Here is a 7,950-nt window from a genome sequence, read left to right on the forward strand (position 1 = left end):
GTTTCGAGTGTGTGAGGTCTTTTGGAATTTTGCAGGATGACTGATCAAAACATGGACGATCTTATGGCTGAAGGTGATCTACCCGAACCAACAATGGAACAAAAGTTGGATTTGATTATGATGTAGCTTCAAGAGGAACGAAGAGCACGACAAGCTTTGCAAGCTCAATTGGCCAAATAGAAGAATTGCTTAATAGAGGATTAATTAGACCTAGTAGTTCTCCATTTGGTGCACCTGTCTTATTAGTGAAAAAGAAAAATAATACCTATCGCATGTGCATTGATTATCGTGCCCTAAATAAAATTACTATTAAGAATAGATACCCGATTCCTAGGGTAGATGATCTTATGGATAAGCTACAAGGATCTGCCATATTTAGTAAGATAGATCTTAAATTTGGATATCATCAAGTAAGATTGGACAAATCTGATATATTCAAAACTGCATTTAGAACACAATTTGGACACTACGAATTTCTGGTTATGCCTTTTGGTTTAACTAATACACTAGCCACATTTAGTCGTATGATGAATCGCATATTTTTGAAACATCAGCATTGTGTCATTTTTTTCTTTGATGACATATTAGTTTTCAGTAAAAATGAGAATGAGTATTATGAACATTTGTCTTTAGTTTTTAAGTTACTAAAAGACAATCATTATATGCTAATCCAGAAAAGAGTGAATTTTTTCAAACAGAAATTGAATATCTAGGACATATTATTTCATCAGAAGGTATTAAAGTCAATCCTAAAAAGATAGAAGTAATTTTAAATTGGCCGATACCCAAAAATGTGCATGAATTACGTTCTTTTCTAGGTCTTGCTAGCTTTTACAGAAAATTTGTGAGGAATTTCTCATTACTTGCATTATCTTTGACAAAACTCTTAAACAAGGGTATCGTATATAATTGGTATGACAGTCAACAAAAGTCCTTTGATTTGTTGAAACATGCTTTAACTCATGCTCCTGTATTACAATTACCTAACTTCAATAGACCATTCTTCTTAGTAGTTACTGATGCAAGTGGATCTGGAATAGGAGTAGTCCTTATGTAAGATTCTCATCCCATAGCTTACTCTAACTACAAACTCAAACCATTTGAACTTAAATATTCTACATATGACAAGGAATTGCTAGCCGTAGTACAAGCTTTACATCAATGGAAACATTATTTAATGGGATCTGAATTCATGATCAAAACTGACCAACAAAGCATTAGACATCTTCTTAGTCAACCACAAATATCTGACCGATACATTAAATGGGCCGCTTTTATTCAAAGTTTTCATCCCCTTATACAATATCAACCTAGAAAAGAGAATATTGTTGCTGTTGTTTTGAGTAGAAGACCGACAATTCAAAATATTTCTGTGATATCATTTGATTCCCTTATTCCTATGAAATATACTTATCATCAGGATTCTACTTTTCATGCTGATTGGAATAAATTAGTTGCAAATAATTGGATTCCTATTGATTCATTGTCTTACACTAATGGATTTATGTTTTATGAAAAAATATTGTGTGTGACTGTTCCATTTCGATCATTTGTTTTTGCATGAAATTCATTGTCCCCCATATCAAGGTCATAGAGGAATTATATCTACTTTGCGTACATTGATTGAAGATTTTTATTGGCCACATATAGACACTCATGTATCTAACTTTGTATCTGAATGCTTAATTTCAACTAGTTAAAAGACACCACAGTAAACAATATGGTTTACTTATTCCATTATCCATTCCATCATGACCATGGGAACAGATTTCAATGGATTTTATCACTGGTCTACCTAACACTAAAGCTAACCATGATATGATTTAGACTGTTGTAGACAGGTTTAGTAAATAAGCATATTTTATTCCATGCAAGAAAACTTTAATTGTATCTCAAGTTGCTCAATTGTTTTTGAAAACTGTTTTTACTAATCATGGTTTATCAAAAGTCATTATTTCTGATTGTGATTCTAGATTTTGCAATAATTTTTGGATTACTTTGTTAGGAACAAAGATTGATTTTTCATCTACATTTCATCCTGAAACAAATGGTCAAACGGAAGCTACTAATAGCACTATTTTAGATCTTTTGCGTGCTTACACAATTTCAAAACCACATACATGGGATACATATCTACATTTACTTCAGTTTGCATATAATAACACACCACATACAACTACAAAGAAATCACCATTTTAAATTATCTATGGATATTGATTGACTACACCTGTTACATCATTATCAAACAAAATTGAAACTGCTGATGATTTTGCTAATATACATGCTACTATTTTTTATGAAGTTAAATATATGATTGCCAAAGCCCAACAATCATACACAAAACAAGTAAACAAGAAAAGACAGGCTATGAATTTTAAAGTTGATGATTATGTTTGGTTACGAATTGAAAAACGCAGATTACAAAGTGTAGATAAACACCCCGTTGTTAAAGTAGCACCTAGATTTTATTGACCATTCAAGATCATACACAAAATCAATGACAATGCATTTAAATTAGAATTACCACAACATTGGAAAATCCATAAAACCTTCCATATCAGTTTATTACGACCCTTTAGAGGACAACTACATGTACACCCTGTCCATGAAAGCCCCCCTTTGCTAGACGAAGAAACTAAAATCTTGAGCTTGAAACTACTATAGATACTGACTTTATGACCACTAGAACTGGCCATAGATATTCTAGATATTTGGTCAAGTTTAAAAATCATCCTATTGAAGAGGCCCAATGGATGCACGCTAGAGACCTAAGTGCTTTTCCCACACTGTTAGCTCCACATTGAGCTAATAGCAATTGAGGACAATTGCTATCTCACCCCGGGGGTATGATGCCAGGAGGCATATTCCATGGTGGATTTTGTGAGGTTTTGCGGTGGATTCCATAACCCGGGCTCATACACAAGGTGGATTCTTTGTGCGAAAAGTCGATGGGAATGCCTATCCTTTTTGGGCATTTTGTTAATTTAATGTGTAAGTGGGTGATTCCATAGCGGGTGATTCTGCAAAATACATATTTAAATTAATAAACGTTTATGAGTTTAGAGTGTGCACTCGTAATAAATTAAGGTTAGGATTGATTTATAACCAATTTATTTTTGTAGCTGAAGGCTGCTAGGTGTTCACTTTTGTCGGTTTAATTGTATTATTTTTCTAACAATTGTGAATGCTTCAGTTGATGTGTAGAGCAAGCAGTGGTGGCATTGGGAAGCATTGGAGGATAGCGTGTATTCAAATTGTCATCAATTTTTGATGGGCGCGTATCTTAGGCATGGCGTCTATATTTTGTCGCGCTTATTTACTAAAGCGCTTTATATTTATTTATTACTTTTGTATGCGCATGGGCGCACGATTTAAATATTTATATTGGACATTGTATTTGGGTACCGCGCTTGACTTCTTGGGCGCCCAATAGCTTTAATTCTTTAGTGGCACAAAAGCAAACACAAAAGGTAAAGCATGCTAATTGTAAATTGGGCTATTTCTTGAGCTTGAAGATGAATAATATATAAAATACATGCTTTGTGGAGCGCTCACACAAGGCATGGGGGGAGACTGCACCCAATTGGTCTCTTGTTCATGTCATGCAAGCTTTCTTCATTGTTTTTTGTGCAAAAAAGTAGAGTTCTTTTGTTCTTGGGGACCTTCTGATGCTCACTACACGCGCATATGGCGTCTGATCTATGCACCACCCCACCATCGACTCCACCATCCACTTTAGTTAATTAACCCCACCTTAGTTAGTCCTAACCTAACCTCCCTAGAGTTAACTTAACCTAACTACAGCTAGGTTCTAACTAACCTAACTAGAGTTAGGTTCCAACTAACCTAACTGTAGTTAGGTCCTCACTAACCTACCTAGGGTTAGTCCCAACTAACCTAATTGTAGTTAGTCTCACTAACCTAACTCAAGTTAGTTCCACCCTCCACTAACCTAACCTAGGGTTAGTTTACCCCAGTTAATTGACTCCTAGTTAGTTTTCACCCCTACTAACTGTACTATGGTTAGTTATTAACCCCACTACCTCACCCTAGGCTAGTTAGTCTAACCCTGGTTAGTTAGGACTTGACTAACTACCTTAACTTGACTAACCAACCTAGACTAACTTAATTGACCTACCTAGCCTAGACTAACTCAAACTAACCTAATCACCCCTGACTAACCTAACCAGACCAGACCAGCCTTACCCTAACTTAACTGACTTACTTAGACTAATGTGCCTTAGTTGACCTAACTTGACCTCACTTAACCAACTAACCTAATTTACATCATTTAATTGATTTAGTTAATTTCACAATTCATTTTCACTCAGAAAAATTACAAATTTTTTTCTAAAAATTCCTCCTTATTTCTCCAATTATTTGACATATTAGTCAGGTGGAAATTTAAACAAAAAAATTTATTAAAAATTAAAAATTTTAAAATTCATTCTAAATTACATAAAAAATAGATAAAATGTATTTAAAATGTTTAAAAATCCAAAAATTAATTCAAACAAATTCCAAAAAATTCCACACACCCCTTTTTCTTTTTCCACTAATTTCTCACTTCAAAATATTTTCATATAAGGCAAAAATATTCTTTGAAAAAAAAACCCTAATTTTAATAACGTAAATTGTGGACATTTCCTACATGGTTGAAATTTTATTTTTTCCCTTCATCACATATTCATGTGCTACATATCTTGATTTCATTATTATTATTCTTATTTAAAAAAAACCAAAATAAAAACAAACCATAAATAATAACAAATTAAAGAAAAACCAAACCACACTATAAAATCAAAACAAACACACCTAAAATATAATAGAAACACAATACAAAATAAAAATAAAAAATACATTAAAAATCAACAAATACTCAAATGTTTTCTTTTTTGTTCAGTCACTGGTCTTTGATTTTGTTTGACAAGATTCATTGCTTTTGGGGGACTCCTCCGTGTGCCATCCCTACCAAGTATTTATTTTGTGAGATTTATTTGTTTTTATTACCTCCTTAATCACAATTAATTGCTAAAATTAAGTATTTATTCACTCACCTTTTCCACACATATTTGCGCTATACACACAATTTAATAATTTTAGAATCAACCAGCCGTTCACTTTGCACGCGCTACGTGCGCTTAAGAGGCACCTTAATTTGTAATAAAACTAAAGCCGTTACGAAGAAGCACGCGCTGGCAAAAAAACACTCCACATCACTATTAATTTTTAATTAAAGAATTTGCATTTAGAGACCTAGTCTGGGAATCGTAGTTCGAGTTGCGCTAAAGCACCGTTTCATCTTAATAATTTGTAATTAAAATTTTAAGAGGGAACCGTCGTTTTCTTATTAAAGTTTATAACCTAATAAAATGTCACCCATTGTTAATAATTTCTTAAAATGAACCCTTCATTAAAATAATTCCCCCTTATTGCACTTTTTTTTTCCTTTTTAATAAACACGCTTCGTGGGATGGACACGTAAAAGTCTTTTAGTTGACACTGATGGTCAAGGTTATGGTCACGTCTTAATGTACATTTTTTCGGTAGTCTAATTTTTCTACATGTTACGATTACAGGTGCGATGTGTAGTTCTTTCTTTCTTGCTTGATACGGGGATTTGGGTGCTTGTTTGTTGCATTGCATGAAGTTTTCGGTTGCATATGTGTAGAGGTCATGCCGAATTTTTTCTAGGATGTATATTGTTTGGGGTTGTAAATGGGTTAGTTATGTCAATGTATGTGTGTCTTTCTTTTTGGATTGATTTCTTTTTGATATCCCTTTGGTTGTTTTGTAGGCATTCATTGTGACTGTCTGTGTTGTGGTGTGTGTGTTGTCATGATTGTGGGAGAGAAGCAAGGAGTCTCACTTGTAGCTTTCTTGCTTGCACAATGGGGGAATACACACACAAGTGGAGGCTGAAAAACAGTTTTCCTCTTCTTAGTTGTGTAAGCCAAAAGAACTCAAGTACATAGAAATAGAAGAACCCTATATATGGGTCTCAAACCAAACTCAACGAACTAAGGTGGCATACTAACTGAGCCACGAACTAGAGTAGATAAGAATAGCTGTCATCTAGCTATTATTCATGGGCGATGTACCAACCGCATCTGCAAAACTGACAAGTCGGTGACATAAATGCATAACGGTCACCCTGCCATATCACGAGTGGAGCTCGATATCTCAACACTCCCCCTCGAGCTCAATCCCAATTCCTGCACACCAAGCAGGTCACCTTGCCATATCACGAGTGGAGCTCGATATCTCAACACTCCCCCTCAATCTCAATCCCAATTTCTGCACACCAAGCAGGTCTCTGAACCTGCGCAGCTTCTCTGTTCCCATTGCCTTCGTAAATATGTCAGCTACCTGATTCTCTGTGCTGACATAAACTAGATCAATAAGACCTAGTAAAACCCTCTCCCGCACATAATGATAATGCACTTCAATGTGCTTTGTTCTAGCATGATAGACTGGGTTATTTGCCAAGTATATACTACTCATGTTGTCACAATAAATGACAACTAGCCCATCTGTAGGCTGATGCATATTATAAAGTAGCTTATGCAACCAAGCTACCTTACATGCAGCCATTGCTGTGCCCCTGTACTCAGCCTCTGTGCTTGATAAGGCAACTGTAGGCTGTTTCTTGTTGCTCCAAGTGACTGCATCACTCCCAAAAGAGAACACATATCCACTGGTAGATCGTCTATCAGAAATACTACCAGCCCAATAAGCATTAGTGTATCCATGCAATTGTATCTGAACCCCAGTCTCATAAAGTAGTCCATACTACAATGTGGACTTCACATACCTGAGTATGTGTCTAGCCGCATCCAAATGCGGTTTCCTTAGAGCCTGCATAAACTGACTTACCAATTCAAACTTCCTACTATGCGTCTATACATAGTAGGGTTTTCCATAAGCTCATCTGCATCTGCGCTCAGCTTCACATTCTGCTCCAAAGGAACTGAAATAGGCTTACAGCCTGTCATCCCATATTTGGACAGCATGTCCAATCCATACTGCCTCTGCAAGAGCCATATCCCACTTGGTGATCTAATCACCTCAATGCCCAAGAAATAACGCAGCTCTCCCAAATCCTTCATCTCAAACTTCTGCTTCAATAGCACTTTGACATAAAGGATATCTTCATCACTATCACCTGTCATAATCAAATCATCAACATAAATGACAAGTAGCATAATACATTTCTCTGTTTTTCTCACATAAAGTGAGAAATCTGCCTTGGAAATCTGAAAGCCAATAGTGACAAGATACTGTCCTATCTTGTCAGACCATGCTCTAGGTGCTTGCTTCAAGCCATACAAGGCTTTCTTCAACCTGCAAACAAACTAAGGATGAACAGCATGCACATAACCTGGTGACTGCTCCATATATACCTCTTCTTGCAAATCACCATGCAAGAAGGCATTCTTTGCATCCATCTGATGTAAAGACCATTCCCGTTGATGCAACCATAGCAATGACTGCTCTTACGGTTGCCATCCTTGCAACCTAGCTGAATGTTTCTTCATAATCAATGCCATATGTTTGTGCATACCCCTTGACTACTAATCTTGCCTTGTATCTATTCACAGAACCATCTGCATTGTGCTTCACCTTATAAACCCACTTACAACCAATTGCATTCTTATCTTTAGGCAAAGGTACCAATTCCCATGTAGCATTTGCTTCCAAGGCATCCATTTCTTCATCCATGGCTTTTTCCCATTTTTCTTTTCCCATGGCTTGCTCAAAAGAAGTGGGTTCTGGTTTCTGTATCACTCAGACCATATAAGCATAGTGAATGGCTGTAAATCCATCATATTTCAGCCTATCCACAGGATACCTAGCTCTAGTAGACATGCACAAAGTAGGTTCACTCCCAGGTGCTCTCAAAACATGCCTCGTCTTCCTTACTCCAGGTGTAACAATAGAAGGAATACC

Source organism: Lygodium microphyllum, chromosome 7 (assembly GCF_053477565.2).
Source record: "Lygodium microphyllum isolate KBCC chromosome 7, Lygodium_microphyllum_v1.1.10, whole genome shotgun sequence".
Lineage (NCBI taxonomy): Eukaryota > Viridiplantae > Streptophyta > Polypodiopsida > Schizaeales > Lygodiaceae > Lygodium > Lygodium microphyllum.